This window comes from Macaca nemestrina, chromosome 15 (assembly GCF_043159975.1).
Source record: "Macaca nemestrina isolate mMacNem1 chromosome 15, mMacNem.hap1, whole genome shotgun sequence".
NCBI classification, from domain to species: Eukaryota; Metazoa; Chordata; class Mammalia; order Primates; family Cercopithecidae; genus Macaca; species Macaca nemestrina.
Genome location: NC_092139.1, coordinates 90,281,247 through 90,305,652, shown reverse-complemented (window position 1 = coordinate 90,305,652; position 24,406 = coordinate 90,281,247).

Sequence of the window (24,406 nt, the reverse complement as noted above, 5' to 3'; positions counted from 1 at the left end):
GATGATGCCACAAGGCTCAAGCCTGTAAGAGTTTATTGTCAACCCCACTGCAGGGCATCAAAGAAGAAAAGTTTCGGGTCTGAATTGTTTTTCCAGGCAGAAACAATGATGTAGTGACTATCATAGGTTATTTCAGAGTTCAGAATCTCATGTCTCAATTCCCCTTGGTGCTCTCTACCTTTCTCTGTGGATGAAATTAAGATTATGGATGATGGCCGGGCACAGTGGCTTACGCCTGTAATCCCAGCAATTTGGGAGGCTGAGGCGGGCAGATCACCTGAGGTTGGGAGTTTGAGACCAGCCTGGCCAACATGACGGAAACCCCGTCTCTACTAAGAATACAAAATTCGCCGGGCATGGTGGCGCATGCCTGTAATCCCAGCTACTCAGGAGGTTCAGGCAGGAGAATCACTTGAACCCGGGAGGCAGATGTTGCGGTGAGCTGAGATTGCACCATTGTACTCCAGCCTGGGCAACAAGAATGAAACTCCATCTCAAAAATAAAATAAAATAAAAAATAAGGTTATGGATGCCACCTTGAAAGATAGTATAATCTTTCACACCTTGAAAGATAGTGATAATCACTAATATTTTTTTAAGTTTGCTCAGATTGCCCCAGTAGAAGCTCCATCTCTTAATGTAATTGTCCACAGTTTAAACAGAAGTGGAAACATCCACATAATTTGCTTATAATTCTAACATCTTTTGAAATCTTCTTAGGTCCTCCCTCAAATTTGAGTTCAAGAACCCTTTTTATCAACCTGATTAAATGTTTCTCAATCTTCCTCTTTCTAGCCTTGCAGAGAAACCTCATGGCCAGATCTACACCATGATGTTCAAGTAACAGAGGGGCTAGTGATCTGGGACAAAGTGCCTTTTCTTTCTTGTATTTCCCTTCTTAAGAGTAGAGATGCCATGGTCCAAAGCTGGTCTGGAATTCCCCCTGCATTGAGGTCTACCCAATATAAGAATTGATTTTAAACCTAAATCTCTCGCCCAGGTGTGAATTCCTTATGGCTGCCCCAGGACTGGATACTGGATGCCATTCAACAAACACTGGTTTGTATTACACCCCTCTTAATTGCATTTTAGTGGCCTTGGCACCTCCACTCTGAGTGTTTCTCCCTTTGGCCCTCCTACTTCTCTGTATACCTTTTTGTCTTCAGGTGGATCACTGGGATCTGCCCTTTGCAGAAGAATCTACACTGTGGTACTTGAAATGCCATGATATACATCTTAAAATAAATTTTTTTTTGAGAAAGAGTCTCCCTCTGTTGCCCAGGTTAGAGTGCAGTGGGCACAATCATAGCTCACTGAAACCTTTAACTCCTGGGCTCAAGCAATTTTCTCACCTCAGCCTCTTGAGTAGGTGGGACTACAGATGTACAACTACCATGCCTAATTTTTTTTCTTTTTTGTAAAGACAGGGTCTTGCTATTTTGACCAGGGTGATCTTGAACTCTTGGCCTCAAGTGATCCTTCCACCTTGGCTTCCCAAACATCTGGGATTACAGCCATCAACCACCAAGCCCAGCCATGATATACTTTTTTTTTGGGGGCGGGGAGACCGAGTCTCATTGTATTGCCCAGGCTTGAGTACAATGGCGTGATCTCGGCTCACTGTAACCTCCACCTCCCAAGTTCAAGCGATTCTCTTGCCTCGGCCTCCTGAGTAGCTGGGACTACAGATGTGAGCCACCATGCCTGGCTAATTTTGTATTTTTAGTAGAGATGGGGTTTCACCATGTTGGCCAGGCTGGTCTCGAACTCCGACCTCAGGTGATCCACCCGCCTTGGCCTCCCAAAGTGCTGGGATTACAGGTGTGAGCCACCGTGCACAGCCAATATACATTTTTTAGATGAAGAAATTGAAGCGCAGAAAAGGTAATTGGTTTTCCCAAGGTCATATAGCCACCCACTCATTAACAGAGGTCAAGCCCAGAACACTAACTTCCCTGAATCCTGTTCCATAGTGACTCTGTTAAGCCAGTAAGTCTCGCCTTTTTAAAAATATGTATTTCCAAAGTAGGGGTTAGGAGGAATGGAAGGAATGAAACGCTCACTGAAGAAAGGATAGGGCTAAAGGAAGGATAGAACCCACACAAGGAAAGAGTTCTGGGTAGGCAGAAGGCCTGGGGAAACAGTGAGTATCTGGCTGTGGACAGGGAGAGGAGGTGCCATGGGGTGAGGAAAATTGCCACAGAGAGAGTTGAGAGACCACCACCACCACATATTTGGCCTGCTTGAAAATCTAACTCGGCCAAACAGATAAAAGTGCCCCTCCAAATCTTATTTCTACAGCTGTGACTTAACTGCTGCTTATCTTTCCTCCAGGAGATTCCTTGGAATGAAACCAATGGGAGTCCAGGGTTTGGGAGAGTCTCATCAGAGCAGATGGGCCAGCAGCAGCCAGAACGCTTGTTGCCTTTGGCTGAGAACACTATCCTGGATCTGACTATCTTGTGAGCAAACCCCAGCAGACTCAGCCTTAGGCCTGAGTGAAGTTGGCCTGCTTCTCCTTGATGAACCTTGTGTACTCTCACATCTCCCCTCCCCTCTTTTGCATGTTGAAAATCACATTCTCAGAGCACTCTTGAAGCTAAAAACCATATTGCCCATTAGCAGCCCCAGAAGGATGGCGTCTTAGTGCTTTTGGTCCCTTGGTATATTTGCAAGTATACTGCATGGAGGGTCAGGAGGCCTGGTTCTGGTTCTTACGCAACCACTAATTTTCCCTGAAACTGTAGGCAAACTGTTCATTCCTGGGCCACACTTTCCGTAGCTATAAAGTTGTTTATAATAAGAATAGCTTTCATTTAGGAAATTTTTACTGTATACCAGACAATATCATTGAATCTTTCAACAATCCTATGGCATAGGCACTTTTTTTTTTTTTTTTTTAAATGAAATCTTGCTCTGTCACCCAGGCTGGAATGCAGTAGTGTTGTCTTGGCCCACTGCAACCTCTGCCTCTGGGCTCAAGCAATTTCCCTGCCTCAGCCTCCCGAGTAGCTGGTATTACAGGTGTGTACCACCATGCCCGGCTAATTTTTATAATTTTAGTAGAAACAGGGTTTCACCATGTTGGTCAGGCTGGTCTTGAACTCCTGGCCTCAAATAATCTGCTCACCTCAGCCTCCCAAAGTGCGGTGATTACAGGCATGAGCCACAGCCCCTGGCCAGCATAGGTACTATTGTTGTCCTGCTTTACAGATAAGGAAGCTGAGGCTTAGAATTTTTATACCCTAACTATCCTATTTAAATTACCAGCCCTTACCCATGGCCAACACTCCTTTCTCTGCCTTATTTTAGCCATAGCATTTTTTTTTTTTTTTTTTTAAGCTAGAGTCTCACTCTGTCGCCCAGGGTGATTTCGGCTCACTGCAAGCTCTGCCTCCCAGGTTCACACCATTCTCCTGCCTCAGCCTCCCGCGTAGCTGGGACTACAGGCACCCACCACCACGGTGGGCTAATTTTTTTGTATTTTTAGTAGAGATGGGGTTTCACCGTGTTAGCCAGGATGGTCTTGACCTCCTGACCTCATGATCTGCCCGCCTTGGCCTCCCAAAGTGCTGGGATTACAGGTGTGAGCCACCACGCCTGGCCAACCATAGCATTTATTACCACCTAAGATGTTACATATTTTACTTTTTGGTTTGCCCTCTCCCTCTGTGAGACTGTAAGCTCCATTAGGGAATAGATTTTTATCTTTTTATTCCTGTTGTTATTGCTCATTTGCTGTGTCCCCAAGACCTAGAATTGTGCCTGGGTCATGATAGGTACTCAGTGTTGGTTGAATGAAAAAAGTGAGTGAATGAATTCTTGGTAAGAGTAAACTGGTATAGGTTCTATGGAAGTCAGTTTGGCAATAGTAATACTTAACACGCGCTAACCTTTGGACCCTGCAACACCAGAACTAGGAATTTATCCTATAGATGATGTATTCATGCGTCTGCCTAAAACCATGGGTATCAGGCATGGTGGTTCATGCCTATAATCCCAGCACTTCGGGAAGCCGAGGCAGGAGGATCACTTGAACTCAGGAGCTCAAGACCAGCCTGGGCAACACAGTGAGAGTCCATCTCTACCAAGTATATAAATAAACAGACATAGTGGCACCTGTCTGTGGTTCAAGTTACTTAAGGGGCTGAGGTGAAAGGATTGCTTGAGCCCCAGGAGTTGGAGGCTGCAGTGAGCCATGATCATGCCATTGCAGTCCAGCCTGGGTGACACAGCAAGACCCTGTCTCAAAAAAAAAAAAAAGACTAGAAACAAGATATTCCTCAGTTAACTCATTAAACAAAGTGTGATAGGTCCTTCCAGTGGGCTTCTATGTAGAAGTGGAAAAGAAGGCAGTAAATCTGCATGTGCTGATACACAATAACCTAAGAGAGATTAAGTAAAAAAAAGCAGAGTGTAAAATGGTGTATCACTTCCTTTCATTTGTATGAAAAGAAAAAGTATGATAGATTTTCAGATGCACTTGTTAATGCCTAGACTCTTTCTAGAAAGAAAGCTAAGAAACAAATAGTTGCCTCTGAGGAGGGGACAGAAGTTTTAGGTTGGGATGGAGAATATCCTTTTACTGAGGTATAATTCACAAACCATATAATTCACTCATTTAAAGTGTATAATTCACTTTTGGTATATTTTATTACTTTTAAAGATTATGGTTTAGGCCGGGCGCGGTGGCTCAAGCCTGTAATCCCAGCACTTTGGGAGGCCGAGACGGGCGGATCACGAGGCCAGGAGATCGAGACCATCCTGGCTAACACAGTGAAACCCCGTCTCTACTAAAAAAATACAAAAAACTAGCCGGGCGAGGTGGCGGGCGCCTATAGTCCCAGCTACTCGGGAGGCTGAGGCAGGAGAATGACGTAAACCCGGGAGGCGGAGCTTGCAGTGAGCTGAGATCCGGCCACTGTACTCCAGCCCGGGCGACAGAGTGAGACTCCGTCTCAAAAAAAAAAAAAAAAAAAAAAAAATTATGGTTTAAATATATATAACATAAAATTGGCGATTTTAACCCTTCCCTTTCCCTCCCTTCCCCACCCACTTTTTTTAAGAGACAGGGTCTCACTCTATTGCCTAGGCTGGAGTACAGAGGCAGATCATAGCTCACTGTCGCCTTGAACTCCTGGACTTAGGCAGTCCTCTTACCTCAGCCTCCCAAGTAGCTGGGACTACAGGCATGCGCTACCACACCTGGCTAATTAAAAAAAATTTTTTTTGTAGAGATAGGGTGTTACTATTCCCAGGCTGGTCTCAGATTCCATAATCTCAAGTAACTCAAGTGATTCTGCCACCTCGGCCTCCCAAAGTGATGGAATTACAGGTGTGAGCCATCACATCTGGCCTATCCCTTTTTAAGTATATAATTCATTGGCATTAATTACATTCATGATGTTGTACATCCATTGCCACTATTTCCCAAATGTTTTCATCCCCCAAACAGAAACTTTAACTACCATAGTGTAGTCTTTTATAGTATTTGATTTTTTAAAAATAGTACATATGTATTACACTTTTTATTTTTAAAACTAATTTTAGGCCAGGTGAGATGGCACACACTTATAATCCCAACACTTTGGGAGGCCGACGCAGGAGGATAACTTGATCCCAGGAGTTCAAGACCAGCCTAGGCAACATAGCGAGACCTTGTTGCTACAAAAAACATTTTTACATTATCCAGACTTGGTGGCACATGCCTGTAGTCCCAGCTACTCGGGAGGCTGGTGAGGGGATTGCTTGAGCCCAGGAGTTTGAGGCTGCAGTGAACTGTGATTGTGCCACTGCACTCCAGCCTGGGCAATAGAGCAAGACCCTGTTTCAAAAATATAAAAGAAAATAAAATATTTAAAAATTAAAATGCATTTTAAAAAGTATAACAAGTTTAGAAAACTTAGTAACTTGCCTAAGATCGCACAGCTCATACTCCATAGTAGCAACCACCAGTTTTATTATAAAGTAATAAAAATTCTTACAAAGAATGAAGTTTTAGCCATCTTTGTGGGTGTTATAAGGGACTTTGGGTATCATCTAACCCCTTCATTTTACAACTGAGATAACAGATTCATTGAGGTGAGATGGCTACCCCAAGTCAGGAATCCCATCAGTAGCAGGCTTCCTAATCCAAAGGACAGGATTTAGAGTAGGTCACAGAAGAGGTCTTTTGCTGTTTGACAAAACAAGTAGGGTTTGAATCTCTCCTGCCCCAAAATGAAATGTAGGAATCTCTTTCTTGAGATTTTTTTTTTTTTTGAGACGGAGTCTCGCTCTGTCGCCCAGGCTGGAGTGCAGTGGTGCTATCTCGGCTCACCGCAAGTTCTGCCTCCTGGGTTCACGCCATTCTCCTGCTTCAGCCTCCCGAGTAGCTGGGACTACAGGTGCCTGCCACCACGCCCGGCTAAATTTTTGTATTTTTACTAGAGACAAGGTTTCACCGTGTTAGCCAAGATGGTCTTGATCTCCTGACCTCATGATCCACCTGCCTCAACCTCCCAAAGTTGAGCCACCACGCCTGGCCAGATATCTCTCATATGTCCCATGCACCTGTACTGTCTAGTAGGAGGGAATGGGCCCACTGCGCCCTGATATTATTGTTTCTGTTTATCTGAAACCATGCAGCAAACCTTCAGGGCCTATCTCAATTTCTACTTGTAAGAAAATTTCTCTGATTGCCCTACCACATCCAATTTCCACCTAATTCTTATATACATTATTATTTGAAACATGTAATTAGCCATCAGAGAATGATGTGAGGCATTTTATAGCTGTATCCATTTATGAGTCCATTCTGCCCACTACTGTAAAGCTCCAGGGAGGCCAGAGGTGGGTGATTGATTCCTGCTAGAAGATCCCCAATAGATGGTTGTTGGTTGCTTGGATTAATTGAGCTGTGCCTTTCTGAAAAAAAACCCTATGATTTTAGATATGAGTTATTCCAAAGGCTTCTTTGCACCTCCCTGCAGAGCAACATACTAGGTCACAGAACATTGGAATTGGTGGACATTGTGGCTATCCCTCAGTTGCTGAGAACCAAGTGTGACCCTTCCCTGTTTTTCTTACCCTGGCATTAATTACACCTTCATTTATGTGATTGTTTGATTATGGTTCATCTTTTCCTCCTCCCTTCCGCCCCCAATAGACTAAAAATTCCATGAGAACATAGACTGTGTCTGGCTTGACTCATCATCATATCTCCAGCACCAAGCCTGGCACATAGTAGGTGCTCAAGAAATATTTGTTGAAGGACTGGATGAATGAGTATAGCACCTTATTTTATAGATGAGGAAGCAGAGGCCCAAAGAGGTTAGGTCAGTGGCAGAGCTGGGACAAGAAGGCAAGTCTACTGGTTCCTTAGCCAGCGTTCTATTTTCCTCTGTATCCTCTCAGCATTGGAGTTGGAAAATCTTGGAACCTAGTCTTACCCTTTTATTTTACAAATGGGAAACTGAGGCCCAGAGAGGGGAAAAACTTACCCAAGGCCACAGAAAGAGGCACTGGCAAAGCAAAGCCTGATACCTAGGTCTCCTGACTCCCAAGCTAGTGCTCTTTCTTTGTAAAAGCACAGAAAAAAACAAAGCTGAATTGGGCTTCTTGCCAAGCCCCTGCAGGAGGTCACATAGCTGAGCAGCTCTCAGAGTTCCTTGTCTATTCTTAGCCTGAACTTTTAGTGACTCTGGTCTTCAGCAGCCTTTTTCCCCTTTTTTCCTTTGCATTTGGTCTGTTGTGTATATGTAGTGTGTGTTTTAAATAAGTGGTGCTACGTGTAGGAAATGGGCTTCAGCACAGTCCTGCTACAGAGGCCCTGGAAAGAATAAACGTGAGAGAAGGGGCCCTGAGAAAACAATCAACTTCCCTTCCTCTGAAGTGACCCCAGTGTCCCAGAGCCACCCCCCTCTGCTGCTTGTCACAACACAACTGCCAACAGAAGGTTAAACTCCTCACAATAAGAAGGAAATCAACAGAAAGAATTTACAAGAAGGATTGGCTGTTAGTATTTGCCACTGAAGCCTCATTTTGATGAAGATCAAAAATCAGCTTTTCCTAAGCTGTGGTCCCTCTTCTAACATACACTTTGATTTCCCATCAACAAGTCATTTTTCAGTCAGTCACCAAACATGAATGAAAAGACCCTTCAGACACAGTTCTAGCCTCTCAAAGCCTACTGCTTTCTCTCCTTGTACAAATACTTGCTCCAGAGACATACAAGAAATTTAAGCAGCTACTGACCTCAGGTTACTTGGAAAAGACAAGAGACACAGAGGATAGAAGGTAACTAATGTTGCCCTTGTACAAAATGACCAATGAGAACAGCTCTACATCAAGTTCACATGAGGCAGAGGTTGCTCTGGGCTAAGCTAGGTCAAGGAAAATTCAGGAGAGCAACTTGAACTGGTCTTGTATATCAGTTATCTATTGCTGTGTAACATACTGCTCCACTTTGTGTTTTAGTTGTCTATTTTTTTTTTTTTTTAAATAGAGATAGGGTCTCACTATGTTGCCCAGGCTGGTCGTGAATTCCTGGACTGAAGGGATTCTTCTGCGTCAGCCTCCCAAAGTGCTGGGATTACAGGTGTGAGCTGCCACGCATAGCCTAGTGTCTATTCTTGCATGACGAATTACCTTAAAACTTAGTGGCTTAAAAGAATAAATATTTATTATCCAACAGTTTCTGTGGATCAGAATCCAGGTGTAGCTCAGCCAGGTGCCTCTGGCTCAGTCTCTCATGAGGTTTCAGTCAAGCTTTCAGCCTAAAGGCTCATCAGAGGGTAGAGAAGAATCCAGTTTCAAGCTCACTGAAGTGGTCGTTGGTAGGCCTCAGTCCCTCCTGACGCAAGCCTCTCCACAGGGCTGCTTCAAGACTTGGTGCCGGCTTCACCAGGGTGAGAGGTTTAAGAGAGGAAGCGTGACCAAGATGGAAGCCACATTCCTTTTGCAACCTAATCTCAGAAGCAATATCCTATCACTTTTGTTGTATTCTTGTTATCAGCAGTGAGTCACCAAGTTCAGCCCACATACGAGGATGTGAATACCACGAGGCAGAGATCATGGGAGCCATCTTAAAGGCTGCCTGCCATACCTGCCAGATGGATAGAATTTAAATAAGGCATAGTAAGCATTCTAGTTAGGGAACTGGAGATTTGAAAGGTTTGATTGGGGATGATTTGGTTGGAACAAGACATCTAAATAGGAGGGTAGGAGGTAACTAGAGAGGTTAACTGGGCCCAGATTGAACTGGGTTTTCAATGCCAGGCCAAAGAGTTTTAGAGTTATGTGCCATATAACACATCTAATGGTGGTCCCATAAGATTATAATGGAGCTGAAAAATTCCCGTTGTCTGGTGATGTCATGGCCATTATACCATCCTATTGCAGTGCATTACTTACGTGCTTTTGGTGATGTTGGTGTAAACATACCTATTGCACTGCCAGTGATATAAAAGTATAGCACATACAATTATATACAGTGCATAATACTTGATAATAATTGATGTTACTAGTTTATATATTTACTATAATATTAATCATTATTTTAGAGTGTACTCTTTCTACTTATGGGAAAAAAACTGTCAAACAGCCTCAGGTAGGTCCTTCAGGAAATATTTGAGAAGAAAGTATTGTTATCATAGAGGATAGCGCCATTCATATTATTGCATGGAGCTTCCAGTGGGACAGGATGTGGAGATGGGAGACAGTGATATTGATGATCCTGACCCTGAGTAGGGAGGGTCCCTGGATAGCCCTGACCTAGGCTAATGTGTATGTGTCTGTCTTAGTTTCAAACAAAACTGTTTAAAAAGTAGAACAAAAATAAAATTTTAAAAATGGAAATAAACTTATAGAATAAGGATATAAATAAACTATTTTTGTACAGCTGTACAATGTTTTGGTATTTTAAGCTAAGGGTTATTACAAAAGAGTCAAAAAGTTAAAAATTAAAAGGTTTATAACATAAAAAAGTTACTATAAGCTAAGCTTAATTTATTGAAGAAAGAAAATTTTTTTTTTTTTTTTTGAGACGGAGTCTCGCTCTGTCGCCCAGGCTGCAGTGCAGTGGCGCGATCTCGGCTCACTGCAAGCTCCGCCTCCCGGGTTCACGCCATTCTCCTGCCTCAGCCTCCCGAGTAGCTGGGACTACAGGCGCCCACAACCGCGCCCGGCTAATTTTTTGTATTTTTTTAGTAGAGACGGGGTTTCACCGTGGTCTCGATCTCCTGACCTTGTGATCCGCCCGTCTCGGCCTCCCAAAGTGCTGGGATTACAGGCGTGAGCCACCGCGCCCGGCCGAAGAAAGAAAATTTTAAAAATACATTTAGTGTAACCTAAGTATACAGTGTTTATAAAGTCTACAGTAGTGCACAGTAATGCCGTGGGCCCTCACATTCATTCACCACTCTCTCACTGACACACCCAGAGCAACCTCCAGTCCTGCAAGTTCCATTCCTGGTACATGCCCTCTACAGGTATATTGTTTAAAAAATGTTTGGCCAGGCATAGTGGCTCATGCCTGTAATTCCAGCACTTTGGGAGGCTGCGGCAGGTGGATCACGAGGTCAGGAGATCGAGACCTTCCTGGCTAACACGGTGAAACCCTGTCTCTACTAAAAACATAAAAAATTAGCCGGGCGCGGTGGCACGCACCTATAGTCCCAGCTACTCAGGAGGCTGAGGCAGGAGAATCTCTTGAACCCGAGAGGTGGAGGTTGCGAGAGCTGAGATGGCGCCACTGCACTCCAGCCTGGGTGACAGAGCAAGACTCCATCTCAATAAAAAAAAAAAAAAAAAAAAGAACTAGGTCGATTTTATTCCTATTGTATCTGTATAATTTACAATAGAGGTTGGCATATAGTAGGTGACCATGAAAATTTGTTGACTGAATAATGCAATTACCAGATTTGTTTTTTAAAATTTCTGACAATTTAATCCCAAGGAAGCCTACATATTTACTTTAGGAGCTTCTAATCAGGATATAAATGTTGTCGCCTATTTCTTTTCTTTTCTTTTTTTTTTTGAGACAATCTTGCCCTGTTGCCCAGGCTGGAGTACAATGGCGTGATCTCGGCTCACTGCAACCTCCACTCCCAGGTTCAAGCAATTCTCCTGCCTTAGCCTCCCCAGTAGCTGGGATTACAGGCATGCACCACCATGCCCAGCTATTTTTTTGTATTTTTAGTAGAGGCGGGGTTTTGCCATGTTGGCCAGGCTGATATTGAACTCCTGACCTCAGGTGATCCGCCTGCCTCAGTCTCCCAAAGTGCTGGGATTACAGGTGTGAGCCACCGCACCTGTCCTACTTGTCCCCTATTTTTATTCAAATTACCCAGCAGATAACGAAGGGGGAAATTGATCTTTAATTGTGGGCCTACATCCTTCCCTGTGACTAAAAGTTCTTTAAACAGTTCATCATTCTGTCGAGCCTCAGAATCTTGGAAGACAAACTTGGTGTCTAAGAACAGACAAAGCTGGTTCCACCCATTTAGCAGTTCAGGAGTAGAACCTGCCAATAGACTGGTTAAGGTCCCAACACCTGGTCCTGCCCATTAGTCACACTGCGTCCTGCCTTACTGGCTGACCAGAAGCTATTTTTGTGCAATGCCTTTAAGTATGAAGAGAGAACCTGTTCTGGGGGAAGGAGTAAAGGAAGCAAAACTGTAAGGTGGGTGTATTAGTTCTGCTAGGGCTGCCATAACAAAATACCACAGACTGGGTGGCTTAAACAGGAAATTTATTTTTCACGGTTATGAAGGCTGGAAGTCCAAGATTAAGATATTGGCAGGGTTGGTTTCTTGTGGGGTGTCTCTCCTGGGCATGCCAATGGCTGTCTTAATGCTGTGTTCTTCCATGGCCTTTTCTCTCTGCACATCCCTGGTGTCTCTTCCTCTTAGAAGGACACCAGTCCTATTGGATTAGAGTCCCTCTCTTATGACCTTATATAACCTTAATTACTTCTTTAAAGGGCTTATCTCCAAATACAGTCACACTGGGGATTAGGACTTCAAAATATAAATTTAGGGGAGACAATTTGGTCCGTAACAATAGGCAAGGTTTATTTCAAGTATGCTTCTTATCCTCTCATCCATACTCTTATAAAGGAAGGATAATCTCCCATCTGTGGAGATGGCAGTTGATGATCCCTAAAAATTATTCAATCCATGGTCTCGTGTGATATTACAACAGCCTCCAAGTTATTGGAGGTAGTGTTATTATCCTTCCACTTCAGATGAAGAAACAGACCAAGAGGGTTAACAGGTTCTCCCAGTCACAGAGTATAGAATCTGGTTTCTAACCCCTGGGCCTCTCTGTGCTTTGCCCTTGGCTCCTCAGGAGTGGCCCCTGCGATGCCCCCACCTAGATTCTTTTTGTTTTTTCTGTTTTTGAGGTAGGATCTCTATCTGCTACCCAGGCTGGAGTGCAGTAGCATAATCCTGGTTCACTGTAGCCTTGACCTCCAGGGCTCAAGCAATTCTCCCACCTCGGCATCCCAAGTAACGCACACCACCACACCTAGCTAACATTTTTTTTTTTTTTTTTTAACTTTTAGTACCGACGAGGTCTTGTCATGTTTCCCAGGCTGGTTCAAACTCCTGGGCTTGAGTGATCCTCCCAAAGTGCTGGGATTACAGGCAGGAGCCACCAAACCTGGCCCTCCCCACCTAGATTCCAACTCCCCACTTTTTCTTCCTCCTGCTGTACTCCATCAAAACTTACCCACCTTTCAAAGTTCTTCCATTTGATTTTCAGAGTGACAACTAACTGATTGAATAAACCATTATTAATAAACTATGTTGATACGTTAGTAAATGAGATATTATTAGGAGGGAGCTTGGCCAAACAGATTAACAATCTGTGAGATTTGACATCTTGAAAAATATTTTTTTCACATACCATATCCAACTTATATTCTGACAGAAATTATGTAAAATATATATTATTATTACCTCTTTTTCTGAAAAAAAGAAACACAGTCAGAGATTAGGTAGCTAGGCCAGGATCACACAAGTAAGTAGCAGAGGTGGAACTTGAACCCAGATAACTGCGTATACTTTTCACTACGTCTTGCCCACAGCCAAACTTTACTAGTTAGTTCAGAAAACTGTTACCCTGAAGTTCACCTCTGAATAGTCAAAGATGTGGCCTTCCCTCACCCATCTGGTCTACCCTAACCTGCCCTCAATTGAGTTCCCATAGTGCTGAGACTTGAGTCTCATCTCCATTCCTGCTTAGCTATGGTGATCACAAGCACATTTTTTCCCTCCTCACTGAGCTTTTGTTTTTTCACCTGTGAAATTAAAGCATTGACTGGGGTCATTTTCAGTTTTAAGACTCTAAAAAACTGATTGTTTTTATCTTCCATTTCATTCATTCAATAAGTATTCATCAAGCACCTGGTTGTACCAAGCACTCTGCTAGGTACTGAGGACAGAGCAATGAACAAGTGAGACAAGGTCTCTGCCCTCAGGGAGTTTTCTTTTCTTTTCTTTCTTTTTTTTTTTTTTTTTTGAGACACAGTCTTCCTCTGTTGCCCAGGCTGGTGTGCAGTGGCACGATCTTGGCTCACTGCAACCTCCGCCTCCCAGATTCAGGCCATTCTGCTGCCTCAGCCTCCCAAGTAGCTGGGATTACAGGCATGCACCACCACAACCAGCTAATTTTGTATTTTTTTTTTGTAGAAACAGGGTTTCGCCATGTTGGCCAGACTGGTCTCAAACTCCTGACCTCAGGTGATCCGCCTGCCTTGGCTTCCCAAAGTGCTGGGATTACAGGCGTGAGTCGCCGTTCCCAGCTGTGAGTTTACTTTCTTACATGTCGGGAAGGACCCTCGAACGCATCTAGTCCAGTCCTTTTACAGAAGAGAAAAGTGAGCCATGATGGCAAGTGACTTATTCAAAGTCACAAAGCAAGAAGTGGCAGAGAAGGTATCTGGGAAGCTGGATGTTTTCATTCCCAGTTTGGGGCATTTTTCTTCCTCGCCACACCTTGTATTGTGAGTTCTCCTAGAACATGGTTTATCTCAGCTAACTAGACTGTGGCCTCTGATAGGCGTTTATCCCGAGATATGCTTCACACTGCTGCTGCTGGAGTATCTGACAACAGAGCTCACTCAGAAACCACCATTTCAACATTCTGAAGCAGAAACTCTCCAGCACACAGGAGTACGGTCAGAGTCTGACATGCAGGGCACCAGCCAGCTCACAAGTAGCTCTGTTCTGCAGGGGCTTCTCTTTTTCATGCTTCCAGGGGCTGGAGTCTATTTCCACCATCAGACTGCATATTTTTCTGTTCTGCTCACTACTTTCCTACTGCTTTCTTTTCTCCAGATCAGGACCTGAAGTATGTGGCTGCCCATCCAGGTATTCTACAGGCACTTGCCCATGAAACCTTCACCACTCCTTGAATCTGGTTCCATAAAGTGAGCCAGCTGAGACTTAGGCTAAGTGACTTACTGAGGCAGCAGTCAGCACAGTGTGGGACCAACCCCCAAATGGAGGCACCTTCCTTCATACCTTGGGCGTGATCTGTAACAGCGTAGAAAGCTTGGACACCAGCAGAGTGGCACCTAAATGGGGAGCACCTGTCTGCACTGTCTGCATTCAATAAGCATTCATTTTATCACCCTTTACCACAGTCATTTTTTAATTTTATATTTTATCAAAGTTACACAGGAACATTGATTAAAAAGGGAACTAGTTCTGTAAGATTTGCTAAGACAAAGAGCAATCCTCAACCTCCCTGTACCTACCCCAAACCCATTTCCTTTTCCCTAGAGGGACCAATTTCAACTTGTTTAATTCTTTTGGAATTTACTTATCTCCAAATAACATGTTTGTAATACGACTTCCTGTTTTTTCCTTTAGGCCTTATCTGTTGACTTCCCACTATGGAAGATGAGGATTTAGCTCCTTCTTCTTCACTTGCCCCCTCTATACATATGCACCCCTTTCTGTGCCCCCTTGCTCCCAATATAGTGTAATTTTTTGTAGATAATAGTGTTTGTTATGACAGCGTAAATGCCACTTGCAGCTAAGCCATGTAGTCAGCCACGATTGCTTTTCCTATCTAACACACCACTTTGTTTTGCTTATCTTTTTTCATGCACTTAGGTTTCTAAGGCATTAGCACTAGTCACTCTTACCACTTAAACTCTGCCAGTTACCTTGATCTGCTCTCAGTACATTCTTCTCAGGAAAGTCTCTTGGAGCCTTCTCTCCTGCTCTGGGGGCCTGCTACACACTGCTATTCTGGAACCTCTGTTTACCACTGTCCAAGGGATTCCCTTGCCTCTTTCTTGTGTTAGATTGCCTGTTTTCTGGATCCCATGTCTTCTCGTTTTATGCTTTCTTCCCTCGTTTTGATAACATGTCCTCCAGGAGTTTCCTGGGAGTACACAAGAGATAATTTTTTCAAAATCTTGTGTGTCTGAAAATGTCTAACACTTGGTTAATTGAGTGTAGAATTCTAGGTAAGAAATCGTTTTGCCTCAGAACTTAGATTCCTCAGCCCTGTCATCTTCTAGCTTCCAGTGCTGCTGCTGAGAAGGCCGAAGTCATTCTGATTCTTCACTCTTTGTGTGTGACCTTGCAGGATTTCTTTGTCCCTAGCATTGAGAAATTTTACAATGACACACCTATTGTCCTGGCCATTCATGACCCTTTCAATCTGAAAAGTCATGTCCTTTCGATTCTGGAGTGTTTTCTTGAATTATTTCATTTCCTTTGTTGTATTTCTGAAACTTCTTATTCACATTTTGGGATGAATTTCTCATTTGTTCCTTCTTAGTTTCTATTTTGTCTTTTTATTTTACTTACTAGAAAATTTGCTCAATGTTTTCTAATCCTTCTATTAAGCATTTTGTTTCTGATGTCATATTTTTTCTTTCCAGGAGCTCCTATTGTAGGCTTTACCCTTGAAAAAACATTTTTTTTTTTTTTTTTTTTTTTAAGACGGAGGAATCTTGCTCTGTTGCCCAGACTGGAGTGCAGTGGCGCAATCTTGGCTCACTGCAGTCTCCACCTCCTGGATTCAAGTGATTCTCCTGCCTCAGCCTCCCAAGTAACTGGGATTACAGGCATGTGCCACCACGTCCAGCTATTTTATGTATTTTTAGTAGAGAGGGGTTTCACCATGTTGGCCAGGTGGTCTCAAACTCCTGACCTCAAGTGAGCCACTTGCCTCGGCCTCCCAAAGTGCTGGGATTACAGGCATGAGCCACCACGCCCAGCCAAAAAGCATTTTTTTTATGGAGTTTTAGATACAGCAAAATTAGATGCATATGATTAATTTACTTTTTTTTTTTTTTTTTTTTTTTGAGACAGAGTCTCACTCTGTCACCCAGGCTGGAGTGCAGTGGCACAATCTCAGCTCGCTGCAACCTCCGCCTCCCAGATTCAAACGAATCTCCTGCCTCAGCAGGAGTAGCTGGAATTACAGGCGCCCACTCCCACCCAGCTAATTTTCGTATTTGTAGTTGAGACGGGGTTTCACCATGTTGGTCAGGCTGGTCTCAAACTCCTGACCTCAAGTCATCTGCCCACCTCGGCCTCCCAAAGTGCTGAGATTACAGGCATGAGCCACTGTGCCTGGCCTCATCCACTATTTTTATTTAGTATCTCTATATACACTAGTTATTTAATGATTCGTATCTTATATTTGTATTAAACCCTTTAAGCTTTCATAATGAATTTCTATCAGTTAACATATTTGATCCTCACCACTTAGACTATTATATATGGATCAGACTTTGGGATCATCAAGTTCAGCCCTATCAACTCACAGAGAGAAAACCCAATTCCCAGAAAGGTGAAGTATCATGCTGGAAAACACTTGTTTCTGCCAGAACTTAGCAGAGGCATGTGAGACATTATCTGGCAGGCACATAATACTGTAGTTTTGTGTTTTCACTCTTTAAAAAAAAATGTTATTGCCAGACGTGGTTACATGATCCTGTAGTCCCAGCTTCTTGGAAAAGTGAGGCAGGAGGATTGCTGGAGCCTAGGAGTTCAAGGCTGTAGTGCACTGTGAATGGCCACTGTACTTCAGCCTGGGCAACATAGCGAGACCCTGTCTTTTTTTTTTTTTTTTTTTCTTTTACAAAAAAGTGTTGGCTAGGCGCGGTAGCTCATGTCTATAATCCCAGCACTTTGGGAGGCCGAGGCGGGCAGATCATGAGGTCAGGAGATTGAGATCATCCTGGCTAATACAGTGAAACCCCATCTCTACTAAAAATACAAAAACAAAATTAGCAGCTGGTCACAGTGGCTCACGCCTGTAATGCCAGCACTTTGGGAGGCTGAGGCGGGTGGATCACAAGGTCAGGAGATCAAGACCATCCTGGCTAACATGGTGAAACCCCGTCTCTACTAAAAAAAATACAAAAAAAGTTAACTGGGTGTGGTGGCAGGCTCCTGTAGTCCCAGCTACTTGGGAGGCTGAGGCAGGAGAATGGCATGAACCCGGGAGACAGAGCTTCAGTGAGTGGAGATCGTGCCACTGCACTCCAGCCTGGGTGACAGAGCAAGACTCCATCTCAAAACAAACAAACAAAATTAGCTGAGCGTCGTGGTGGGCGCCTATAGTCCCAGCTACTCAGGAGGCTGAGGCAGGAGAATGGCATGAACCTGGGAGGCAGAGCTTACAGTGAGCCAAGATTGCACCACTGCACACCAGCCTGGGTGACAGAGCGAGACTTCAAAAAAAAAAAAAGAAAAAAAAAGTTTCATAGGCCAGGCATAGTGGCTCCCATAGCACTTCGGGAGGCGGAGGCAGGTGGATCATTTGAGATCAGGAGTTTGAGACCACCTGGCCAACATGGTGAAACGCCATCTCTACTAAAGATACAAAAAATAGCCAGGCATGGTGGCATGTGCCTATAGTCCCAGCTACTTGGGAGGCTGAGGCAGGAGAATCACCTGAACCCAGGAGGCAGAGGTTGCAGTGAGCTGAGTTCCCGTCATTGCAATCCAGCCTGGGCAACAGAGGGAGACTCTGTCTTAAAAAAAAAAAAAAAGAAAAAAAGAGTGTTATTGAGATATAACTGACATACAATAAACTGCACATATTTACAGTGTATGACTTGATAAGTTTTGACATATATATACAGTCCTGCAACCATCATCATAATCAAGATAGCTTTCACCCCTAAAGTTCCCTCATGCCCCTTTGTAGTTCCACTGTCCTGCCGCCTCCCAACCTGGCCCAAGCAACCACTGATTACCTTCTGTCACTATAAATTAGTTTTTATTTGTTAGATATAAGTGGAATCATGCAGAATAATCTCTTTTTCTGTCTGGCTTTGTTACATGTAGATTTTTTGTTTTGTTTTGTTTGTTTGTTTGTTTTTAGAGAGGGTCTCACTCTGCCACCCAGGCTGGAGTGCAGTGGCATGATTATGGCTTACTGTAACCTTGAACTCTTGGGTTCAAGCAATCTTTCTTTTTTTTTTTTTTTGAGACGGAGTCTCGCTCTGTCGCCCAGGCTGGAGTGCAGTGGCGCGATCTCGGCTCACTGCAAGCTCTACCTCCCGGGTTCACGCCATTCTCCCGCCTCAGCCTCCGAGTAGCTGGGACTACAGGCGCCCGCCACCACGCCCGGCTAGTTTTTTGTATTTTTAGTAGAGACGGGGTTTCACCATGTTAGCCAGGATGGTCTCGATCTCCTGACCTCGTGATCCACCCGCCTCGGCCTCCCAAAGTGCTGGGATTACAGGCTTGAGCCACCGCGCCCGGCCTGGTTCAAGCAATCTTTCTGCCTCAGCCTCCCAAGTAGCTAGGACCACAGTCATGGCCACTCTAGTTTTTAAAAAATTCTTTGTAGAGACAGTGTCTTGCTATGTTGCTGAAACTGAGCTTGAACTCCTGGTCTCAAAGGATCCTCCTGCCTCAGCCTCCTAAAGGGCTAGGATTATAGGTATGAGCCACTGTGTCCGGCCTACATGTAGCTTTGTTGGGTACTTTGGAGGTCATACCTGACTGTTCAGGTGGAAAGCCTTCACCAGTTCCACCTCCCTCTACATCCTTTCTCTTCTACACACTGTCCATCTTCCCTCATCTAGTTTCAGAGGCTATAAGTCTTCAGTGTTCTAGTCTTCTCTTCATATGAGCCTGCTCCCAGGAAAGGACCAGTATACTCCATTCACACTGAGATGATTGATATGACTGATATGTTTTTTATAAAAGACAAAAGACAAAAACCCACATTTGGCTTGTGCCAAATAAATAAAGCTCTAATGATGGATTTCCAAGCATGAGTAGATAAGTTTGGAAGAGATTTGTTGACAAGGGCTTCCCTGAACTTCTAGAAGTACATCCTATATTATGGAGTCCTCATGTAGACTGACTCTGCAGACAGGCACAATGAATTGAAATCACCTCTGGTCCCATTCAGAATTTCAGTTTCCTGAAATGTCAGCTATTTGAGAGCTAAGAAAAGAACTAATGTCTTGCCAGCCTTCCTTCCTTTTGGTCTATTTGGCAGAGAAAACAATCCTGTATAGATAAAGAGTCACTCAGGAGGGCAGGGCCTCCCATGTTTAGTCCTAATGTCCTTGGTCCGGGTGAGAGGAGGACCATCGGAGGGAGCCCTAGGAAGCTGGACTGAGGTCCAAGCTGGCAGCGACCCAAGGGCCACAGGCAGGAGGGCCTGGCAGACTTGACTGTCCCACTTCTCTTTTTACTCATTTTTACATTTAATCTTCTTAACAGCTTTGTAAAGCAGGAAAATGGAAAATATTTCTCTATTTTAAAAATGAGAAAAGAGAGGTAACATAACCTGTGTAACTTCAAAGCCTTTCTCAGCCATAGCTCTGACTGTAGAGACCCCAGGCCACTTGCCTGCTGATGTCAGGGAACATGGTGGTGTGACACCTCTGGGCTGCAGCAGAGGAGTCAGGGCAAGAAAGGGAAGGGAGTAGAGTCCTCAAGCCCCTACACTCTCAACCATTGTTCCTCGCTCCATTGCCCTATGTCACCACCCCCAGGTTTTCCGTTCCTCTCCAGGGGCCTGTTTGAAAATGCATAGAGCCTAGGAGGGGAGGGCAAATGCAGTGGTCCCCAGTAGTCTGTGGGAAGGGAACCATCAGGCGTTTTCCTTATGAACAGGAGGACCTGCTTGGGATGAAACTGCTGGTTGGTGGGGAAGACACACAGGCAGTCCTTTTGGCTCAGTTCAGCATTTGTTGAATACTGACTCTGCCAGGATGGGGCCAGGCACATTTCCCAACCTCATGGTCCTTGGTCCTTGTAGGTCTTTTGTTTTTTGGAGATGGAGTCTCACTCATCACCCAGGCTGGAGTGCAGTGGTGTGATCTCAGTTCACTGCAACCTTTGCCTCCCGGGTTCAAGCAATTCTCCTGCTTCAGCCTCCTGAGTAGCCAGGATTACAGATGTGTTTCACATACCTGGCTAATTTTTGTATTTTTAGTAGAGATGAGGTTTCTCTATGTTGGCCAGGCTGGTCTCAAATTTCTGGCCTCAAGTGATCACTCAGCTCAGCCTCCCAAAGTGCTGGGATTACAGGCGTGAGCCATCGCACCCTGGCCCCTTGTAGGTCTCGAATAGTGGGAAACTGAATAGTGGTTGGTGAAGAGGGAGGAGGTTGTACAAAACCCCTTCCTCAGGAACCCAGGAAAGATGTAGCAAAGGCTAAACTGGGGGAAAGAGCACAGGGAAGAGATTTTAAAGACAATCTTGACCAACTTCAGTATTTTGTCAGTGCTGGCTGCTCCTGCTTCCAGGGACCCCAGGCTGCCTGCTGGTCCTCCTATGCCAAGGAACTCAGTGGCACAAAACCTCCAAGCAGAAGAAGGCAGGAAAAGGGAGCAGAGTTTTCAGAGTCCTGCTTCTTGTATAAGGACAACATCTCCCCTCCATCACCAAGCAATGGCAAACTCTCAAAATTAAATTTATTTACAAATCAGACATCCCATGATTCTTTTAGCAAGAGGGCAGGCATTTCTATATCCTGAAAATAATAAAAAGGTAAGAATATCTATGTATTTAATACAATTCCAGTTTATTATCCTTTATTTTGTTTGGTTCTATTAATGAGCTTATGCAGTAGCCAGGCAGGAATTATTGGCAGCTAACAGATAAGGAAACTGAGGCACAAAAGAGTTTGACTTACTCAAAGTCACATAGATATAGTAGTGAAGCCAGATCTTAACAGGCTAGAAGGGGTTGTAGAAGCTGGGACTACAGCTGTTCCAGGGATGTTTGTGGGACAAAGTGGCCTAGGCTGGGAGCTGGGATTTGTTCTGTATTTTATCGTCTTGAGATGATCTGTGGCCTTGCAGGGGTATAAAGACGGATATAAAGACCAGGATTCTGGTTCCAATTCTGCCACTCATCTGCCATGTAAACTTAGCATGACTCAACTTTTTTTGGTCTTGTTTTCTAATCTCTAATATCAGAATTTAAAGGATCCTGGGATGTTTTAGGAGGAAGGGGCATTTAAATTATATCATTAAAATTTGTTGGGCCAAAAGTGAGAGGAAAGACAATAGCAATGAGCACTGACACAAAGGTGGAAATTCAAGGTCTGGTCTGGAAATAGCTAGAGAAATTTAACTTGGAATATAGAACAGGTGTTGATATATTGAGTTCATTTATTTTGTCTGCTGTATGATAGTTCATTGAAGTAGTAAACCACAGTTCATATATCCATTCTAACTCTAAAAGATACTAATACTAAGAAATACTAAAAATGTTGCTTTGACATTTTTAGTATTACAGTGACACAATGAACATCCATGTGCATGGTTTTTAAAAATATGTGTGTGACTTGATTGAAGATTGAGGCTTAGAAATGGAAAATGCTAGATTACAGGCTATTCACATCTTCAACTCTACCAGGTATTATGTATTTCTGTTCCCCACCAAGGTTTTTAAATTATTGCTAGTTGGCTGACTGTGAATGGTGGTAAAATATATTTTAATTTTCATTTTCCTAATTACTAGTGAGATCGAATTTATTTTCATGTGTTTGTTGATCATTTAGGTTTTTTCTTCTAAAGTGTCTGATAATATCTTTGTTTATTTTCATAGGAGTTATATATTACAGACACTAATCCTTTATTGATTATATGCATTGCAGATACCTTCTTCCAGTCTGTGGCTTGTCTTTGTACTGTACGTTTTTTCATGAAAAAAAAATGTTTTTTAAAGTTTCATTAGTTAATTTAGCAGCATATTCTTTTATGGCTTTGCTTTTGTGTTTTAAGAAATCGGTCTTTGTCCAGAGGTCATAAAGACATTTTCATATATTTGCTTTTTAAAGCATTAAAGATCTTTGTTTCTTTCACCTTTGTCTTCAATTTTACCTTTCCATGTTTCAGAACCACTTAATGAACCTTCCATGCTTTTTCTGTGGTTTGTAATGTGATCTCTACCACATATCACATTCCCATACAAAGACAGGTTTGCTTCTAATCTTTGTATCTCATTTACTTTATCTGTTTGCCTGTTCCTGTACCACATTATTGTATCTGTTAGGACAACTCTTCACCTTCTTTAAAAGGAAGAAGATTATTGTGGCTCTTCTTGGCCTTTTTTCTTTTCAATGATTTTTAGGATCCAAAATGTATAATTTATGAAAAAAATCTATTGGAAATTTTAAAGGATTATACTTGATTTCCAGATGGATTGGGGATAATTGCCAGTTTTATAGTATTGTCTCTTCCCATCCATGAACATGGCACATCTCCTCATTTGAGTCTTCTTTTTGTGCATTTGTTGGATTTATTCTAGGTACCTTCTAGTTTTTGCTACTATTATAATTGATATATATTTTAAATTACTTATAATAGTTTTTGCTGCTCTATAGGAATAATAGTTTTTGCTGCCCTATAGGAATGCTGTTGTTTTTTTATGTTGATTTTATGTCCAACAGCCTTGATAAAACTCTCATTAGTTCCAATAATACTCCAAAGAAATATTTTGAATTTTTCTATGTAGATAGTTAATTCAGCTGCAGATCATGTTACTTTGTTTCTTTTCTTTTTCATGTATTATTTTGATCTCTAGAAACTTTAGTACTATATTGGATAGAATAATGGGTTTGGTCTTGACTAGAAGAGAAGGCTTCGTATTTTATTTATTTATTTTTTTGAGATGGAGTCTCCCTCTGTAGTCCAGGCTACAGTGCAGTGGCGTGATCTCCATTCACTGCAATCTCCGCCTTCCAGCTTCAAGCAATTCTCTTGCCTCAGCCTCCCAAGCAGCTGGAATTACAGGCATGCACCACCACAACCAGCTAATTTTTGTATTTTTTAGTGGAGACGGGGTTTCACCATGTTGGCCAGGCTGGTCTTGAACTCCTGACCTTGTGATCTGCCCACCTCAGCCTCCCCATGTGCTGGGATTACAGGCGTGAACCACTGCGCCCGACTGAAAGAGAAGGCTTCTAATAGTTCACCATTGACTATGGTGTGTTCAGTGAGATGTTGAAAAATATACTTTATTGAGTTAAGAAAATGTTTTTATATTTCTAGTTTGCTAACAGTTTTTTCTATGATTGGGTGTTGACTTTTTAAAATCAAATGCATTTTCAGCATCTGTTGAGATTCTCCTGTAGTGTTCTTTAACTTATTAATATGAATGATATTGAATGATTATCTAATGTGAAACCATCCTTGCATTCCTAGGATAAACCCTATTGGATAATGATTTATATGTACATTGCTATATACAGTTGCTAATCTTGAGTATTTTATATCTATGTTCATTAATAAAATTGGCCTCTAATTTTCTTTTCTCATACTGTCCTTATAGGGTACACAAATGTAAATATACTACTTTTTTATAAGAATTATAGTCATTAGAATTAGAAGGGAATTTAAAGAGCATGTAGTCTGATCTCATCATCTTATATTGGAAGAAACTGGAACTCAGAGAAAGGAAATAGCCTTTCTAAAATCATACAAAATTAGAAACAGAGTTGGGACTAAAGTGCTTGGCAAAGCACTTGCATTTGAAATTACTTTCCCATTCATGATCTCATTTTATCTCCACAATAGCCCTGCAGGGAAGGTAATGCTTATTGTCCCCATTTTATAGATGGGCTAACTGAGGTCCAGTCACTGAAGTTATGACTTATGTGACCCAGCAGAGTTGGGTCCTAGATCCCTCCAAAATTTCTTTTGTTCTGTGCCCAACGCCACTGACAGGTCCACTTCTCCGCCCAAAATGAAGGGACCCACTGAGTCATGTATCCAAAATATATTTTGTAAGAGTCCAGCAATATTTTCACAGGCATGTCAAATGGATGCCCCATTTGCAGATAACCCTCAATGGCCAAGGATGAGGGCTTTATGGTCCTTGCAGGTCCTTGGTGGCCAGGACACTGTGGAGGCCAAGATAAACCATTGGTCTCTAAGAATGTTCTTTGGTATATAGAAGGCCAGGATCCT